This window comes from Argiope bruennichi, chromosome 7 (assembly GCF_947563725.1).
Source record: "Argiope bruennichi chromosome 7, qqArgBrue1.1, whole genome shotgun sequence".
NCBI classification, from domain to species: Eukaryota; Metazoa; Arthropoda; class Arachnida; order Araneae; family Araneidae; genus Argiope; species Argiope bruennichi.
In genome coordinates, this window is record NC_079157.1 from 122,984,430 (window position 1) to 123,006,109 (window position 21,680).

Consider the following 21,680-nt stretch of genomic DNA (forward strand, 5'->3'; position numbering starts at 1 on the left):
ATATTAGTACTAGAAAAGAAAAATTATGATTTTCTCTAAACTTAAAGTAAAAAAGAACTAAATAAAATGAAAAAAAGTGAAAGCAAAACGAACGCGAACAACGCGGATCGAACGTGCGTCCACTACTTAACAGGCCGATACTCAACCCAGCAGGCTACATACGACCCGTCGTGACAGAGAATTTAAAGCCACATGTTTATTTATTAGTTTAAACTATAATTATGCAAATCCCTGCTTGAAAGCCATGTGTATACGAGAAGGAATACGTCTGCGCATGCCCAGAATATCTGAACGAATTTAGGCTTTTATTTCTGAAATATCTTTATTTTGGAAGTATTTTTCAATAAAATATTGAAATCTTTGTAAATGTTGGTAGAAATATTAGTACTAGAAAAGAAAAATTATGATTTTCACTAAACTTAAAGTAAAAAAGAATTAAATAAAATGAAAAAAAGTGAAAGCAAAACGAATGCGAACAACGCGGATCGAACATGCGGCCACTGCTTAGCAGGCCGATACTCAACCCAGCAGGCTACATACGACACGTCGTGCCAGAGAATTTAAAGCCACATGTTTATTTATTAGTTTAAACTATAATTGTGCAAATCCCTGCTTGAAAGCCATGTGTATACGAGAAGGAATACGTCTGCGCATGCCCAGAATCTCTGAACGAATTTAGGCTTTTATTTCTAAAATATCTTTATTTTGGAAGTATTTTTCAATAAAATATTGAAATCTTTGTAAATGTTGGTCGAAATATTAGTACTAGAAAAGAAAAATTATGATTTTCACTAAACTTAAAGTAAAAAAGAATTAAATAAAATGAAAAAAAGTGAAAGCAAAACGAATGCAAACAACGCGGATCGAACTTGCGGCCACTGCTTAGCAGGCCGATACTCAACCCAGCAGGCTACATACGACCCGTCGTGAACGAGAATTTAAAGCCACATGTTTATTTATTTGTTTAAACTATAATTGTGCAAATCCCTGCTTGAAAGCCATGTTTATACGAGAAGGAATACGCCTGCGCATGCCCAGAATCTCTGAACGAATTTAGGCTTTTATTTCTAAAATATCTTTATTTTGGAAGTATTTTTCAATAAAATATTGAAATCTTTGTAAATGTTGGTCGAAATATTAGTACTAGAAAAGAAAAATTATGATTTTCTCTAAACTTAAAGTAAAAAAGAACTAAATAAAATGAAAAAAAATGAAAGCAAAACGAACGCGAACAACGCGGATCGAACTTGCGTCCACTACTTAACAGGCCGATACTCAACCCAGCAGGCTACATACGACCCGTCGTGACAGAGAATTTAAAGCCACATATTTATTTATTAGTTTAAACTATAATTGTGCAAATCCCTGCTTGAAAGCCATGTGTATACGAGAAGGAATACGTCTGCGCATGCCCAGAATATCTGAACGAATTTAGCCTTTTATTTCTGAAATATCTTTATTTTGGAAGTATTTTTCAATAAAATATTGAAATCTTTGTAAATGTTGGTAGAAATATTAGTACTAGAAAAGAAAAATTATGATTTTCACTAAACTTAAAGTAAAAAAGAATTAAATAAAATGAAAAAAAGTTAAAGCAAAACGAATGCGAACAACGCGGATCGAACTTGCGGCCACTGCTTAGCAGGCCGATACTCAACCCAGCAGGCTACATACGACCCGTCGTGACAGAGAATTTAAAGCCACATGTTTATTTATTAGTTTAAACTATAATTGTGCAAATCCCTGCTTGAAAGCCATGTGTATACGAGAAGGAATACGTCTGAGCATGCCCAGAATCTCTGAACGAATTTAGGCTTTTATTTCTAAAATATCTTTATATTAGAAGTATTTTTCAATAAAATATTGAAAACTTTGTAAATGTTGGTCGAAATATTAGTACTAGAAAAGAAAAATTATGATTTTCTCTAAACTTAAAGTAAAAAAGAACTAAATAAAATGAAAAAAAGTGAAAGCAAAACGAACGCGATCAACGCGGATCGAACTTGCGTCCACTACTTAACAGGCCGATACTCTACCCAGCAGGCTACATACGACCCGTCGTGACAGAGAATTTAAAGCCACATGTTTATTTATTAGTTTAAACTATAATTGTGCAAATCCCTGCTTGAAAGCCATGTGTATACGAGAAGGAATACGTCTGCGCATGCCCAGAATCTCTGAACGAATTTAGGCTTTTATTTCTAAAATATCTTTATTTTGGAAGTATTTTTCAATAAAATATTGAAATCTTTGTAAATGTTGGTCCAAATATTAGTACTAGAAAAGAAAAATTATAATTTTCACTAAACTTAAAGTAAAAAAGAATTAAATAAAATGAAAAAAAGTGAAAGCAAAACGAATGCGAACAACGCGGAACGAACTTGCGGGCACTGCTTAGCAGGCCGATACTCAACCCAGCAGGCTACATACGACCCGTCGTGAACGAGAATTTAAAGCCACATGTTTATTTATTAGTTTAAACTATAATTGTGCAAATCCCTGCTTGAAAGCCATGTGTATACGAGAAGGAATACGTCTGAGCATGCCCAAAATCTCTGAACGAATTTAGGCTTTTATTTCTAAAATATCTTTATTTTGGAAGTATTTTTCAATAAAATATTGAAATCTTTGTAAATGTTGGTCCAAATATTAGTACTAGAAAAGAAAAATTATAATTTTCACTAAACTTAAAGTAAAAAAGAACTAAATAAAATGAAAAAAAATGAAAGCAAAACGAACGCGAAAAACGCGGATCGAACTTGCGTCCACTACTTAACAGGCCGATACTCAACCCAGCAGGCTACATACGACCCGTCGTGACAGAGAATTTAAAGCCACATGTTTATTTATTAGTTTAAACTATAATTGTGCAAATCCCTGCTTGAAAGCCATGTGTATACGAGAAGGAATACGTCTGCGCATGCCCAGAATATCTGAACGAATTTAGCCTTTTATTTCTGAAATATCTTTATTTTGGAAGTATTTTTCAATAAAATATTGAAATCTTTGTAAATGTTGGTCGAAATATTAGTACTAGAAAAGAAAAATTATGATTTTCACTAAACTTAAAGTAAAAAAGAATTAAATAAAATGAAAAAAAGTGAAAGCAAAACGAATGCGAACAACGCGGATCGAACTTGCGGCCACTGCTTAGCAGGCCGATACTCAACACAGCAGGCTACATACGACCCGTCGTGACAGAGAATTTAAAGCCACATGTTTATTTATTAGTTTAAACTATAATTGTGCAAATCCCTGCTTGAAAGCCATGTGTATACGAGAAGGAATACGTCTGCGCATGCCCAGAATCTCTGAACGTATTTAGGCTTTTATTTCTAAAATATCTTTATTTTGGAAGTATTTTTCAATAAAATATTGAAATCTTTGTAAATGTTGGTCGAAATATTAGTACTAGAAAAGAAAAATTATGATTTTCACTAAACTTAAAGTAAAAAAGAATTAAATAAAATGAAAAAAAGTGAAAGCAAAACGAATGCGAACAACGCGGATCGAACTTGCGGCCACTGCTTAGCAGGCCGATACTCAACCCAGCAGGCTACATACGACCCGTCGTGACCGAGAATTTAAAGCCACATGTTTATTTATTAGTTTAAACTATAATTGTGCAAATCCCTGCTTGAAAGCCATGTGTATACGAGAAGGAATACGTCTGCGCATGCCCAAAATCTCTGAACGAATTTAGGCTTTTATTTCTAAAATATCTTTATTTTGGAAGTATTTTACAATACAATATTGAAATCTTTGTAAATGTTGGTCGAAATATTAGTACTAGAAAAGAAAAATTATGATTTTCACTAAACTTAAAGTAAAAAAGAATTAAATAAAATGAAAAAAAGTGAAAGCAAAACGAATGCGAACAACGCGGGTCGAACTTGCGGCCACTGCTTAGCAGGTCGATACTCAACCCAGCAGGCTACATACGACCCGTCGTGACAGAGAATTTAAAGCCACATGTTTATTTATTAGTTTAAACTATAATTGTGCAAATCCCTGCTTGAAAGCCATGTGTATACGAGAAGGAATACGTCTGCGCATGCCCAGAATATCTGAACGGATTTAGGCTTTTATTTCTGAAATATCTTTATTTTGCAAGTATTTTTCAATAAAATATTGAAATCTTTGTAAATGTTGGTCGAAATATTAGTACTAGAAAAGAAAAATTATGATTTTCTCTAAACTTAAAGTAAAAAAGAACTAAATAAAATGAAAAAAAGTGAAAGCAAAACGAACGCGAACAACGCGGATCGAACGTGCGTCCACTACTTAACAGGCCGATACTCAACCCAGCAGGCTACATACGACCCGTCGTGACAGAGAATTTAAAGCCACATGTTTATTTATTAGTTTAAACTATAATTATGCAAATCCCTGCTTGAAAGCCATGTGTATACGAGAAGGAATACGTCTGCGCATGCCCAGAATATCTGAACGAATTTAGGCTTTTATTTCTGAAATATCTTTATTTTGGAAGTATTTTTCAATAAAATATTGAAATCTTTGTAAATGTTGGTAGAAATATTAGTACTAGAAAAGAAAAATTATGATTTTCACTAAACTTAAAGTAAAAAAGAATTAAATAAAATGAAAAAAAGTGAAAGCAAAACGAATGCGAACAACGCGGATCGAACATGCGGCCACTGCTTAGCAGGCCGATACTCAACCCAGCAGGCTACATACGACACGTCGTGCCAGAGAATTTAAAGCCACATGTTTATTTATTAGTTTAAACTATAATTGTGCAAATCCCTGCTTGAAAGCCATGTGTATACGAGAAGGAATACGTCTGCGCATGCCCAGAATCTCTGAACGAATTTAGGCTTTTATTTCTAAAATATCTTTATTTTGGAAGTATTTTTCAATAAAATATTGAAATCTTTGTAAATGTTGGTCGAAATATTAGTACTAGAAAAGAAAAATTATGATTTTCACTAAACTTAAAGTAAAAAAGAATTAAATAAAATGAAAAAAAGTGAAAGCAAAACGAATGCAAACAACGCGGATCGAACTTGCGGCCACTGCTTAGCAGGCCGATACTCAACCCAGCAGGCTACATACGACCCGTCGTGAACGAGAATTTAAAGCCACATGTTTATTTATTTGTTTAAACTATAATTGTGCAAATCCCTGCTTGAAAGCCATGTTTATACGAGAAGGAATACGCCTGCGCATGCCCAGAATCTCTGAACGAATTTAGGCTTTTATTTCTAAAATATCTTTATTTTGGAAGTATTTTTCAATAAAATATTGAAATCTTTGTAAATGTTGGTCGAAATATTAGTACTAGAAAAGAAAAATTATGATTTTCTCTAAACTTAAAGTAAAAAAGAACTAAATAAAATGAAAAAAAATGAAAGCAAAACGAACGCGAACAACGCGGATCGAACTTGCGTCCACTACTTAACAGGCCGATACTCAACCCAGCAGGCTACATACGACCCGTCGTGACAGAGAATTTAAAGCCACATATTTATTTATTAGTTTAAACTATAATTGTGCAAATCCCTGCTTGAAAGCCATGTGTATACGAGAAGGAATACGTCTGAGCATGCCCAGAATCTCTGAACGAATTTAGGCTTTTATTTCTAAAATATCTTTATATTAGAAGTATTTTTCAATAAAATATTGAAAACTTTGTAAATGTTGGTCGAAATATTAGTACTAGAAAAGAAAAATTATGATTTTCTCTAAACTTAAAGTAAAAAAGAACTAAATAAAATGAAAAAAAGTGAAAGCAAAACGAACGCGATCAACGCGGATCGAACTTGCGTCCACTACTTAACAGGCCGATACTCAACCCAGCAGGCTACATACGACCCGTCGTGACAGCGAATTTAAAGCCACATGTTTATTTATTAGTTTAAACTATAATTGTGCAAATCCCTGCTTGAAAGCCATGTGTATACGAGAAGGAATACGTCTGCGCATGCCCAGAATCTCTGAACGAATTTAGGCTTTTATTTCTAAAATATCTTTATTTTGGAAGTATTTTTCAATAAAATATTGAAATCTTTGTAAATGTTGGTCCAAATATTAGTACTAGAAAAGAAAAATTATAATTTTCACTAAACTTAAAGTAAAAAAGAATTAAATAAAATGAAAAAAAGTGAAAGCAAAACGAATGCGAACAACGCGGAACGAACTTGCGGGCACTGCTTAGCAGGCCGATACTCAACCCAGCAGGCTACATACGACCCGTCGTGAACGAGAATTTAAAGCCACATGTTTATTTATTAGTTTAAACTATAATTGTGCAAATCCCTGCTTGAAAGCCATGTGTATACGAGAAGGAATACGTCTGAGCATGCCCAAAATCTCTGAACGAATTTAGGCTTTTATTTCTAAAATATCTTTATTTTGGAAGTATTTTTCAATAAAATATTGAAATCTTTGTAAATGTTGGTCCAAATATTAGTACTAGAAAAGAAAAATAATAATTTTCACTAAACTTAAAGTAAAAAAGAACTAAATAAAATGAAAAAAAATGAAAGCAAAACGAACGCGAAGAACGCGGATCGAACTTGCGTCCACTACTTAACAGGCCGATACTCAACCCAGCAGGCTACATACGACCCGTCGTGACAGAGAATTTAAAGCCACATGTTTATTTATTAGTTTAAACTATAATTGTGCAAATCCCTGCTTGAAAGCCATGTGTATACGAGAAGGAATACGTCTGCGCATGCCCAGAATATCTGAACGAATTTAGCCTTTTATTTCTGAAATATCTTTATTTTGGAAGTATTTTTCAATAAAATATTGAAATCTTTGTAAATGTTGGTCGAAATATTAGTACTAGAAAAGAAAAATTATGATTTTCACTAAACTTAAAGTAAAAAAGAATTAAATAAAATGAAAAAAAGTGAAAGCAAAACGAATGCGAACAACGCGGATCGAACTTGCGGCCACTGCTTAGCAGGCCGATACTCAACCCAGCAGGCTACATACGACCCGTCGTGAACGAGAATTTAAAGCCACATGTTTATTTATTTGTTTAAACTATAATTGTGCAAATCCCTGCTTGAAAGCCATGTTTATACGAGAAGGAATACGCCTGCGCATGCCCAGAATCTCTGAACGAATTTAGGCTTTTATTTCTAAAATATCTTTATTTTGGAAGTATTTTTCAATAAAATATTGAAATCTTTGTAAATGTTGGTCGAAATATTAGTACTAGAAAAGAAAAATTATGATTTTCTCTAAACTTAAAGTAAAAAAGAACTAAATAAAATGAAAAAAAATGAAAGCAAAACGAACGCGAACAACGCGGATCGAACTTGCGTCCACTACTTAACAGGCCGATACTCAACCCAGCAGGCTACATACGACCCGTCGTGACAGAGAATTTAAAGCCACATATTTATTTATTAGTTTAAACTATAATTGTGCAAATCCCTGCTTGAAAGCCATGTGTATACGAGAAGGAATACGTCTGAGCATGCCCAGAATCTCTGAACGAATTTAGGCTTTTATTTCTAAAATATCTTTATATTAGAAGTATTTTTCAATAAAATATTGAAAACTTTGTAAATGTTGGTCGAAATATTAGTACTAGAAAAGAAAAATTATGATTTTCTCTAAACTTAAAGTAAAAAAGAACTAAATAAAATGAAAAAAAGTGAAAGCAAAACGAACGCGATCAACGCGGATCGAACTTGCGTCCACTACTTAACAGGCCGATACTCAACCCAGCAGGCTACATACGACCCGTCGTGACAGCGAATTTAAAGCCACATGTTTATTTATTAGTTTAAACTATAATTGTGCAAATCCCTGCTTGAAAGCCATGTGTATACGAGAAGGAATACGTCTGCGCATGCCCAGAATCTCTGAACGAATTTAGGCTTTTATTTCTAAAATATCTTTATTTTGGAAGTATTTTTCAATAAAATATTGAAATCTTTGTAAATGTTGGTCCAAATATTAGTACTAGAAAAGAAAAATTATAATTTTCACTAAACTTAAAGTAAAAAAGAATTAAATAAAATGAAAAAAAGTGAAAGCAAAACGAATGCGAACAACGCGGAACGAACTTGCGGGCACTGCTTAGCAGGCCGATACTCAACCCAGCAGGCTACATACGACCCGTCGTGAACGAGAATTTAAAGCCACATGTTTATTTATTAGTTTAAACTATAATTGTGCAAATCCCTGCTTGAAAGCCATGTGTATACGAGAAGGAATACGTCTGAGCATGCCCAAAATCTCTGAACGAATTTAGGCTTTTATTTCTAAAATATCTTTATTTTGGAAGTATTTTTCAATAAAATATTGAAATCTTTGTAAATGTTGGTCCAAATATTAGTACTAGAAAAGAAAAATAATAATTTTCACTAAACTTAAAGTAAAAAAGAACTAAATAAAATGAAAAAAAATGAAAGCAAAACGAACGCGAAGAACGCGGATCGAACTTGCGTCCACTACTTAACAGGCCGATACTCAACCCAGCAGGCTACATACGACCCGTCGTGACAGAGAATTTAAAGCCACATGTTTATTTATTAGTTTAAACTATAATTGTGCAAATCCCTGCTTGAAAGCCATGTGTATACGAGAAGGAATACGTCTGCGCATGCCCAGAATATCTGAACGAATTTAGCCTTTTATTTCTGAAATATCTTTATTTTGGAAGTATTTTTCAATAAAATATTGAAATCTTTGTAAATGTTGGTCGAAATATTAGTACTAGAAAAGAAAAATTATGATTTTCACTAAACTTAAAGTAAAAAAGAATTAAATAAAATGAAAAAAAGTGAAAGCAAAACGAATGCGAACAACGCGGATCGAACTTGCGGCCACTGCTTAGCAGGCCGATACTCAACCCAGCAGGCTACATACGACCCGTCGTGACAGAGAATTTAAAGCCACATGTTTATTTATTAGTTTAAACTATAATTGTGCAAATCCCTGCTTGAAAGCCATGTGTATACGAGAAGGAATACGTCTGCGCATGCCCAGAATCTCTGAACGTATTTAGGCTTTTATTTCTAAAATATCTTTATTTTGGAAGTATTTTTCAATAAAATATTGAAATCTTTGTAAATGTTGGTCGAAATATTAGTACTAGAAAAGAAAAATTATGATTTTCACTAAACTTAAAGTAAAAAAGAATTAAATAAAATGAAAAAAAGTGAAAGCAAAACGAATGCGAACAACGCGGATCGAACTTGCGGCCACTGCTTAGCAGGCCGATACTCAACCCAGCAGGCTACATACGACCCGTCGTGACCGAGAATTTAAAGCCACATGTTTATTTATTAGTTTAAACTATAATTGTGCAAATCCCTGCTTGAAAGCCATGTGTATACGAGAAGGAATACGTCTGCGCATGCCCAAAATCTCTGAACGAATTTAGGCTTTTATTTCTAAAATATCTTTATTTTGGAAGTATTTTACAATACAATATTGAAATCTTTGTAAATGTTGGTCGAAATATTAGTACTAGAAAAGAAAAATTATGATTTTCACTAAACTTAAAGTAAAAAAGAATTAAATAAAATGAAAAAAAGTGAAAGCAAAACGAATGCGAACAACGCGGGTCGAACTTGCGGCCACTGCTTAGCAGGTCGATACTCAACCCAGCAGGCTACATACGACCCGTCGTGACAGAGAATTTAAAGCCACATGTTTATTTATTAGTTTAAACTATAATTGTGCAAATCCCTGCTTGAAAGCCATGTGTATACGAGAAGGAATACGTCTGCGCATGCCCAGAATCTCTGAACGAATTTAGGCTTTTATTTCTAAAATATCTTTATTTTGGAAGTATTTTTCAATAAAATATTGAAATCTTTGTAAATGTTGGTCGAAATATTAGTACTAGAAAAGAAAAATTATGATTTTCTCTAAACTTAAAGTAAAAAAGAACTAAATAAAATGAAAAAAAGTGAAAGCAAAACGAACGCGAACAACGCGGATCGAACCTGCGTCCACTACTTAGCAGGCCGATACTCAACCCAGCAGGCAACATACGACCCGTCGTGACAGAGAATTTAAAGCCACATGTTTATTTATTAGTTTAAACTATAATTGTGCAAATCCCTGCTTGAAAGCCATGTGTATACGAGAAGGAGTACGTCTGCGCATGCCCAGAATATCTGAACGAATTTAGGCTTTTATTTCTGAAATATGTTTATTTTGGAAGTATTTTTCAATAAAATATTGAAATCTTTGTAAATGTTGGTCGAAATATTAGTACTAGAAAAGAAAAATTATGATTTTCACTAAACTTAAAGTAAAAAAGAATTAAATAAAATGAAAAAAAGTGAAAGCAAAACGTATGCGAACAACGCCGATCGAACTTGCGGCCACTGCTTAGCAGGCCGATACTCAACCCAGCAGGCTACATACGACCCGTCGTGACAGAGAATTTAAAGCCACATGTTTATTTATTAGTTTAATCTATAATTGTGCAAATCCCTGCTTGAAAGCCATGTGTATACGAGAAGGAATACGTCTGCGCATGCCCAGAATATCTGAACGAATTTAGGCTTTTATTTCTGAAATATCTTTATTTTGGAAGTATTTTTCAATAAAATATTGAAATCTTTGTAAATGTTTTTAGAAATATTAGTACTAGAAAAGAAAAATTATGATTTTCACTAAATTTAAAGTAAAAAAGAATTAAATAAAATGAAAAAAAGTGAAAGCAAAACGAATGCGAACAACCCGGATCGAACTTGCGGCCACTGCTTAGCAGGCCGAACTCAACCCAGCAGGCTACATACGACCCGTCGTGACAGAGAATTTAAAGCCACATGTTTATTTATTAGTTTAATCTATAATTGTGCAAATCCCTGCTTGAAAGCCATGTGTATACGAGAAGGAATACGTCTGCGCATGCCCAGAATATCTGAACGAATTTAGGCTTTTATTTCTGAAATATCTTTATTTTGGAAGTATTTTTCAATAAAATATTGAAATCTTTGTAAATGTTGGTAGAAATATTAGTACTAGAAAAGAAAAATTATGATTTTCACTAAACTTAAAGTAAAAAAGAATTAAATAAAATGAAAAAAAGTGAAAGCAAAACGAATGCGAACAACGCGGATCGAACTTGCAGCCACTGCTTAGCAGGCCGATACTCAACCCAGCAGGCTACATACGACCCATCATGACAGAGAATTTAAAGATACATGTTTATTTATTAGTTTAAACTATAATTGTGCAAATCCCTGCTTGAAAGACATGTGTATACGAGAAGGAATACGCCTGCGCATGCCCAGAATCTCTGAACGAATTTAGGCTTTTATTTCTAAAATATCTTTATTTTGGAAGTATTTTTCAATAAAATATTGAAATCTTTGTAAATGTTGGTCGAGATATTAGTACTAGAAAAGAAAAATTATGATTTTCACTAAACTTAAAGTAAAAAAGACTAAATAAAATGAAAAAAAGTGAAAGCAAAACGAATGCGAACAATGCGGATCGAACTTGCGTCCACTGCTTACCAGGCCGATACTCAACCCAACAGGCTATATACGACACGTCGTGACAGAGAATTTAAAGCCACATGTTTATTTATTAGTTTAAACTATAATTGTGCAAATCCCTGCTTGAAAGCCATGTGTATACGAGAAGGAATACGCCTGCGCATGCCCAGAATCTCTGAACGAATTTAGGCTTTTATTTCTAAAATATCTTTATTTTGGAAGTATTTTTCAATAAAATATTGAAATCTTTGTAAATGTTGGTCGAGATATTAGTACTAGAAAAGAAAAATTATGATTTTCACTAAACTTAAAGTAAAAAAGACTAAATAAAATGAAAAAAAGTGAAAGCAAAACGAATGCGAACAATGCGGATCGAACTTGCGTCCACTGCTTACCAGGCCGATACTCAACCCAGCAGGCTACATACGACACGTCGTGACAGAGAATTTAAAGCCACATGTTTATTTATTAGTTTAAACTCTATAATTGTGCAAATCCCTGCTTGAAAGCCATGTGTATACGAGAAGGAGTACGTCTGCGCATGCCCAGAATATCTGAACGAATTTAGGTTTTTATTTCTAAAATATCTTTATTTTGGAAGTATATTTCAATAAAATATTGAAATCTTTGTAAATGTTGGTCGAAATATTAGTACTAGAAAAGAAAAATTATGATTTTCACTAAACTTAAAGTAAAAAAGAATTAAATAAAATGAAAAAAAGTGAAAGAAAAACGTATGCGAACAACGCCGATCGAACTTGCGGCCACTGCTTAGCAGGCCGATACTCAACCCAGCAGGCTACATACGACCCGTCGTTACACAGAATTTAAAGCCACATGTTTATTTATTAGTTTAATCTATAATTGTGCAAATCCCTGCTTGAAAGCCATGTGTATACGAGAAGGAATACGTCTGCGCATGATCAGAATATCTGAACGAATTTAGGCTTTTATTTCTGAAATATCTTTATTTTGGAAGTATTTTTCAATAAAATATTGAAATCTTTGTAAATGTTTTTAGAAATATTAGTACTAGAAAAGAAAAATTATGATTTTCACTAAACTTAAAGTGAAAAAGAATTTAAAAAAATGAAAAAAAGTGAAAGCAAAACGAATGCGAACAACGCGGATCGAACCTGCGGCCACTTCTTAGGAGGCCGACACTCGGTCCACAAGGCTACATACGACTCGTCCTGACAGAGAATTTAAAGCCACATGTTTATTTATTAGTTTAAACTCTATAATTCTACAAATCCCTGCTTGAAAGCCATGTGTATACGAGAAGGAATACGTCTGCGCATGCCCAGAATCTGTGAACGAATTTAGGCTTTTATTTCTAAAATATCTTTATTTTGGAAGTATTTTTCAATAAAATATTGAAATCTTTGTAAATGTTGGTCGAAATATTAGTACTAGAAAAGAAAAATTATGATTTTCACTAAACTTAAAGTAAAAAAGAATTCAATAAAATGAAAAAAAGTGAAAGCAAAACGAATGCGAACAACGCGGATCGAACTTGCGGCCTCTGATTAGCAGACCGAAACTCAACCAAGCAGGCCACATACGACCCGTCGTGACAGAGAATTTAAAGCCACATGTTTATTTAGTAGTTTAAACTATAATTGTGCAAATCCCTGCTTGAAAGCCATGTGTATACGAGAAGGAGTACGTCTGCGCATGCCCAGAATATCTGAACGAATTTAGGCTTTTATTTCTGAAATATCTTTATTTTGGAAGTATTTTTCAATAAAATATTGAAATCTTATAAATGTTGGTCGAAATATTAGTACTAGAAAAGAAAAATTATGATTTTCACTAAACTTAAAGTAAAAAAGAATGAAATAAAATGAAAGCCAAACGAATGCGAACAACGCGGATCGAACTTGCGGCCACTGCTTACCAGGCCGATACTCAACCCAACAGGCTATATACGACACGTCGTGACAGAGAATTTAAAGCCACATGTTTATTTATTAGTTTAAACTATAATTGTGCAAATCCCTGCTTGAAAGCCATGTGTATACGAGAAGGAATACGCCTGCGCATGCCCAGAATCTCTGAACGAATTTAGGCTTTTATTTCTAAAATATCTTTATTTTGGAAGTATTTTTCAATAAAATATTGAAATCTTTGTAAATGTTGGTCGAGATATTAGTACTAGAAAAGAAAAATTATGATTTTCACTAAACTTAAAGTAAAAAAGACTAAATAAAATGAAAAAAAGTGAAAGCAAAACGAATGCGAACAATGCGGATCGAACTTGCGTCCACTGCTTACCAGGCCGATACTCAACCCAGCAGGCTACATACGACACGTCGTGACAGAGAATTTAAAGCCACATGTTTATTTATTAGTTTAAACTCTATAATTGTGCAAATCCCTGCTTGAAAGCCATGTGTATACGAGAAGGAGTACGTCTGCGCATGCCCAGAATATCTGAACGAATTTAGGTTTTTATTTCTAAAATATCTTTATTTTGGAAGTATATTTCAATAAAATATTGAAATCTTTGTAAATGTTGGTCGAAATATTAGTACTAGAAAAGAAAAATTATGATTTTCACTAAACTTAAAGTAAAAAAGAATTAAATAAAATGAAAAAAAGTGAAAGAAAAACGTATGCGAACAACGCCGATCGAACTTGCGGCCACTGCTTAGCAGGCCGATACTCAACCCAGCAGGCTACATACGACCCGTCGTTACACAGAATTTAAAGCCACATGTTTATTTATTAGTTTAATCTATAATTGTGCAAATCCCTGCTTGAAAGCCATGTGTATACGAGAAGGAATACGTCTGCGCATGCCCAGAATATCTGAACGAATTTAGGCTTTTATTTCTGAAATATCTTTATTTTGGAAGTATTTTTCAATAAAATATTGAAATCTTTGTAAATGTTGGTCGAAATATTAGTACTAGAAAAGAAAAATTATGATTTTCACTAAACTTAAAGTAAAAAAGAATTAAATAAAATGAAAAAAAGTGAAAGCAAAACGAATGCGAACAACGCGGATCGAACTTGCGGCCACTGCTTAGCAGGCCGATACTCAACCCAGCAGGCTACATACGACCCGTCGTGACGGAGAATTTAAAGCCACATGTTTATTTATTAGTTTAAACTATAATTGTGCAAATCCCTGCTTGAAAGCCATGTGTATACGAGAAGGAATACGTCTGCGCATGCCCAGAATCTCTGAACGAATTCAGGCTTTTATTTCTAAAATATCTTTATTTTGGAAGTATTTTTCAATAAAATATTGAAATCTTTGTAAATGTTGGTCGAAATGATAGTACTAGAAAAGAAAAATTATGATTTTCACTAAACTTAAAGTAAAAAAGAACTAAATAAAATGAAAAAAAGCGAAAGCAAAACGAATGCGAACAACGCGGATCGAACTTGCAGCCACTGCTTAGCAGGCCGATACTGAACCCAGCAGGCTACATACGACCCGTCGTGACAGAGAATTTAAAGCCACATGTTTATTTATTAGTTTAAACTATAATTGTGCAAATCCCTGCTTGAAAGCCATGTGTATACGAGAAGGAATACGTCTGCGCATGCCCAGAATATCTGAACGAATTTAGGCTTTTATTAATGAAATATCTTTATTTTGGAAGTATTTTTCAATAAAATATTGAAATCTTTGTAAATGTTGGTCGAAATATTAGTACTAGAAAAGAAAAATTATGATTTTCACTAAACTTAAAGTAAAAAAGAATTAAATAAAATGAAAAAAAGTGAAAGCAAAACGAATGCGAACAACGCGGATCGAACTTGCGGCCACTGCTTAGCAGGCCGATACTGAACCCAGCAGGCGACATACGACCCGTCGTGACAGAGAATTTAAAGCCACATGTTTATTTATTAGTTTAAACTATAATTGTGCAAATCCCTGCTTGAAAACCATGTGTATACGAGAAGGAATACGTCTGCGCATGCCCAGAATCTCTGAACGAATTTAGGCTTTTATTTCTAAAATATCTTTATTTTGGAAGTATTTTTCAATAAAATATTGAAATCTTTGTAAATGTTTTTAGAAATATTAGTACTAGAAAAGAAAAATTATGATTTTCACTAAACTTAAAGTGAAAAAGAATTTAAAAAAATGAAAAAAAGTGAAAGCAAAACGAATGCGAACAACGCGGATCGAACCTGCGGCCACTTCTTAGGAGGCCGACACTCGGTCCACAAGGCTACATACGACTCGTCCTGACAGAGAATTTAAAGCCACATGTTTATTTATTAGTTTAAACTCTATAATTCTACAAATCCCTGCTTGAAAGCCATGTGTATACGAGAAGGAATACGTCTGCGCATGCCCAGAATCTGTGAACGAATTTAGGCTTTTATTTCTAAAATATCTTTATTTTGGAAGTATTTTTCAATAAAATATTGAAATCTTTGTAAATGTTGGTCGAAATATTAGTACTAGAAAAGAAAAATTATGATTTTCACTAAACTTAAAGTAAAAAAGAATTCAATAAAATGAAAAAAAGTGAAAGCAAAACGAATGCGAACAACGCGGATCGAACTTGCGGCCTCTGATTAGCAGACCGAAACTCAACCAAGCAGGCCACATACGACCCGTCGTGACAGAGAATTTAAAGCCACATGTTTATTTAGTAGTTTAAACTATAATTGTGCAAATCCCTGCTTGAAAGCCATGTGTATACGAGAAGGAGTACGTCTGCGCATGCCCAGAATATCTGAACGAATTTAGGCTTTTATTTCTGAAATATCTTTATTTTGGAAGTATTTTTCAATAAAATATTGAAATCTTATAAATGTTGGTCGAAATATTAGTACTAGAAAAGAAAAATTATGATTTTCACTAAACTTAAAGTAAAAAAGAATGAAATAAAATGAAAGCCAAACGAATGCGAACAACGCGGATCGAACTTGCGGCCACTGCTTACCAGGCCGATACTCAACCCAACAGGCTATATACGACACGTCGTGACAGAGAATTTAAAGCCACATGTTTATTTATTAGTTTAAACTATAATTGTGCAAATCCCTGCTTGAAAGCCATGTGTATACGAGAAGGAATACGCCTGCGCATGCCCAGAATCTCTGAACGAATTTAGGCTTTTATTTCTAAAATATCTTTATTTTGGAAGTATTTTTCAATAAAATATTGAAATCTTTGTAAATGTTGGTCGAGATATTAGTACTAGAAAAGAAAAATTATGATTTTCACTAAACTTAAAGTAAAAAAGACTAAATAAAATGAAAAAAAGTGAAAGCAAAACGAATGCGAACAATGCGGATCGAACTTGCGTCCACTGCTTACCAGGCCGATACTCAACCCAGCAGGCTACATACGACACGTCGTGACAGAGAATTTAAAGCCACATGTTTATTTATTAGTTTAAACTCTATAATTGTGCAAATCCCTGCTTGAAAGCCATGTGTATACGAGAAGGAGTACGTCTGCGCATGCCCAGAATATCTGAACGAATTTAGGTTTTTATTTCTAAAATATCTTTATTTTGGAAGTATATTTCAATAAAATATTGAAATCTTTGTAAATGTTGGTCGAAATATTAGTACTAGAAAAGAAAAATTATGATTTTCACTAAACTTAAAGTAAAAAAGAATTAAATAAAATGAAAAAAAGTGAAAGAAAAACGTATGCGAACAACGCCGATCGAACTTGCGGCCACTGCTTAGCAGGCCGATACTCAACCCAGCAGGCTACATACGACCCGTCGTTACACAGAATTTAAAGCCACATGTTTATTTATTAGTTTAATCTATAATTGTGCAAATCCCTGCTTGAAAGCCATGTGTATACGAGAAGGAATACGTCTGCGCATGCCCAGAATATCTGAACGAATTTAGGCTTTTATTTCTGAAATATCTTTATTTTGGAAGTATTTTTCAATAAAATATTGAAATCTTTGTAAATGTTGGTCGAAATATTAGTACTAGAAAAGAAAAATTATGATTTTCACTAAACTTAAAGTAAAAAAGAATTAAATAAAATGAAAAAAAGTGAAAGCAAAACGAATGCGAACAACGCGGATCGAACTTGCGGCCACTGCTTAGCAGGCCGATACTCAACCCAGCAGGCTACATACGACCCGTCGTGACGGAGAATTTAAAGCCACATGTTTATTTATTAGTTTAAACTATAATTGTGCAAATCCCTGCTTGAAAGCCATGTGTATACGAGAAGGAATACGTCTGCGCATGCCCAGAATCTCTGAACGAATTCAGGCTTTTATTTCTAAAATATCTTTATTTTGGAAGTATTTTTCAATAAAATATTGAAATCTTTGTAAATGTTGGTCGAAATGATAGTACTAGAAAAGAAAAATTATGATTTTCACTAAACTTAAAGTAAAAAAGAACTAAATAAAATGAAAAAAAGCGAAAGCAAAACGAATGCGAACAACGCGGATCGAACTTGCAGCCACTGCTTAGCAGGCCGATACTGAACCCAGCAGGCTACATACGACCCGTCGTGACAGAGAATTTAAAGCCACATGTTTATTTATTAGTTTAAACTATAATTGTGCAAATCCCTGCTTGAAAGCCATGTGTATACGAGAAGGAATACGTCTGCGCATGCCCAGAATATCTGAACGAATTTAGGCTTTTATTAATGAAATATCTTTATTTTGGAAGTATTTTTCAATAAAATATTGAAATCTTTGTAAATGTTGGTCGAAATATTAGTACTAGAAAAGAAAAATTATGATTTTCACTAAACTTAAAGTAAAAAAGAATTAAATAAAATGAAAAAAAGTGAAAGCAAAACGAATGCGAACAACGCGGATCGAACTTGCGGCCACTGCTTAGCAGGCCGATACTGAACCCAGCAGGCGACATACGACCCGTCGTGACAGAGAATTTAAAGCCACATGTTTATTTATTAGTTTAAACTATAATTGTGCAAATCCCTGCTTGAAAACCATGTGTATACGAGAAGGAATACGTCTGCGCATGCCCAGAATCTCTGAACGAATTTAGGCTTTTATTTCTAAAATATCTTTATTTTGGAAGTATTTTTCAATAAAATATTGAAATCTTTGTAAATGTTTTTAGAAATATTAGTACTAGAAAAGAAAAATTATGATTTTCACTAAACTTAAAGTGAAAAAGAATTTAAAAAAATGAAAAAAAGTGAAAGCAAAACGAATGCGAACAACGCGGATCGAACCTGCGGCCACTTCTTAGGAGGCCGACACTCGGTCCACAAGGCTACATACGACTAGTCCTGACAGAGAATTTAAAGCCACATGTTTATTTATTAGTTTAAACTCTATAATTCTACAAATCCCTGCTTGAAAGCCATGTGTATACGAGAAGGAATACGTCTGCGCATGCCCAGAATCTGTGAACGAATTTAGGCTTTTATTTCTAAAATATCTTTATTTTGGAAGTATTTTTCAATAAAATATTGAAATCTTTGTAAATGTTGGTAGAAATATTAGTACTAGAAAAGAAAAATTATGATTTTCACTAAACTTAAAGTAAAAAAGAATTCAATAAAATGAAAAAAAGTGAAAGCAAAACGAATGCGAACAACGCGGATCGAACTTGCGGCCTCTGATTAGCAGACCGATACTCAACCAAGCAGGCCACATACGACCCGTCGTGACAGAGAATTTAAAGCCACATGTTTATTTTGTAGTTTAAACTATAATTGTGCAAATCCCTGCTTGAAAGCCATGTGTATACGAGAAGGAATACGCCTGCGCATGCCCAGAATCTCTGAACGAATTTAGGCTTTTATTTCTAAAATATCTTTATTTTGGAAGTATTTTTCAATAAAATATTGAAATCTTTGTAAATGTTGGTCGAGATATTAGTACTAGAAAAGAAAAATTATGATTTTCACTAAACTTAAAGTAAAAAAGACTAAATAAAATGAAAAAAAGTGAAAGCAAAACGAATGCGAACAATGCGGATCGAACTTGCGTCCACTGCTTACCAGGCCGATACTCAACCCAGCAGGCTACATACGACACGTCGTGACAGAGAATTTAAAGCCACATGTTTATTTATTAGTTTAAACTCTATAATTGTGCAAATCCCTGCTTGAAAGCCATGTGTATACGAGAAGGAGTACGTCTGCGCATGCCCAGAATATCTGAACGAATTTAGGTTTTTATTTCTAAAATATCTTTATTTTGGAAGTATATTTCAATAAAATATTGAAATCTTTGTAAATGTTGGTCGAAATATTAGTACTAGAAAAGAAAAATTATGATTTTCACTAAACTTAAAGTAAAAAAGAATTAAATAAAATGAAAAAAAGTGAAAGAAAAACGTATGCGAACAACGCCGATCGAACTTGCGGCCACTGCTTAGCAGGCCGATACTCAACCCAGCAGGCTACATACGACCCGTCGTTACACAGAATTTAAAGCCACATGTTTATTTATTAGTTTAATCTATAATTGTGCAAATCCCTGCTTGAAAGCCATGTGTATACGAGAAGGAATACGTCTGCGCATGCCCAGAATATCTGAACGAATTTAGGCTTTTATTTCTGAAATATCTTTATTTTGGAAGTATTTTTCAATAAAATATTGAAATCTTTGTAAATGTTGGTCGAAATATTAGTACTAGAAAAGAAAAATTATGATTTTCACTAAACTTAAAGTAAAAAAGAATTAAATAAAATGAAAAAAAGTGAAAGCAAAACGAATGCGAACAACGCGGATCGAACTTGCGGCCACTGCTTAGCAGGCCGATACTCAACCCAGCAGGCTACATACGACCCGTCGTGACGGAGAATTTAAAGCCACATGTTTATTTATTAGTTTAAACTATAATTGTGCAAATCCCTGCTTGAAAGCCATGTGTATACGAGAAGGAATACGTCTGCGCATGCCCAGAATCTCTGAACGAATTCAGGCTTTTATTTCTAAAATATCTTTATTTTGGAAGTATTTTTCAATAAAATATTGAAATCTTTGTAAATGTTGGTCGAAATGATAGTACTAGAAAAGAAAAATTATGATTTTCACTAAACTTAAAGTAAAAAAGAACTAAATAAAATGAAAAAAAGCGAAAGCAAAACGAATGCGAACAACGCGGATCGAACTTGCAGCCACTGCTTAGCAGGCCGATACTGAACCCAGCAGGCTACATACGACCCGTCGTGACAGAGAATTTAAAGCCACATGTTTATTTATTAGTTTAAACTATAATTGTGCAAATCCCTGCTTGAAAGCCATGTGTATACGAGAAGGAATACGTCTGCGCATGCCCAGAATCTCTGAACGAATTTAGGCTTTTATTTCTAAAATATCTTTATTTTGGAAGTATTTTTCAATAAAATATTGAAATCTTTGTAAATGTTTTTAGAAATATTAGTACTAGAAAAGAAAAATTATGATTTTCACTAAACTTAAAGTGAAAAAGAATTTAAAAAAATGAAAAAAAGTGAAAGCAAAACGAATGCGAACAACGCGGATCGAACCTGCGGCCACTTCTTAGGAGGCCGACACTCGGTCCACAAGGCTACATACGACTCGTCCTGACAGAGAATTTAAAGCCACATGTTTATTTATTAGTTTAAACTCTATAATTCTACAAATCCCTGCTTGAAAGCCATGTGTATACGAGAAGGAGTACGTCTGCGCATGCCCAGAATATCTGAACGAATTTAGGCTTTTATTTCTGAAATATCTTTATTTTGGAAGTATTTTTCAATAAAATATTGAAATCTTATAAATGTTGGTCGAAATATTAGTACTAGAAAAGAAAAATTATGATTTTCACTAAACTTAAAGTAAAAAAGAATGAAATAAAATGAAAGCCAAACGAATGCGAACAACGCGGATCGAACTTGCGGCCACTGCTTAGCAGGCCGATACTCAACCCAGCAGGCTACATACGACCCGTCGTGACAGAGAATTTAAAGCCACATGTTTATTTATTAGTTTAAACTATAATTGTGCAAATCCCTGCTTGAAAGCCATGTGTATACGAGAAGGAATACGTCTGCGCATGCCCAGAATCTCTGAACGAATTCAGGCTTTTATTTCTAAAATATCTTTATTTTGGAAGTATTTTTCAATAAAATATTGAAATCTTTGTAAATGTTGGTCGAAATATTAGTACTAGAAAAGAAAAATTATGATTTTCACTAAACTTAAAGTAAAAAAGAACTAAATAAAATGATAAAAAGCGAAAGCAAAACGAATGCGAACAACGCGGATCGAACTTGCGGCCACTGCTTAGCAGGCCGATACTGAACCCAGCAGGCTA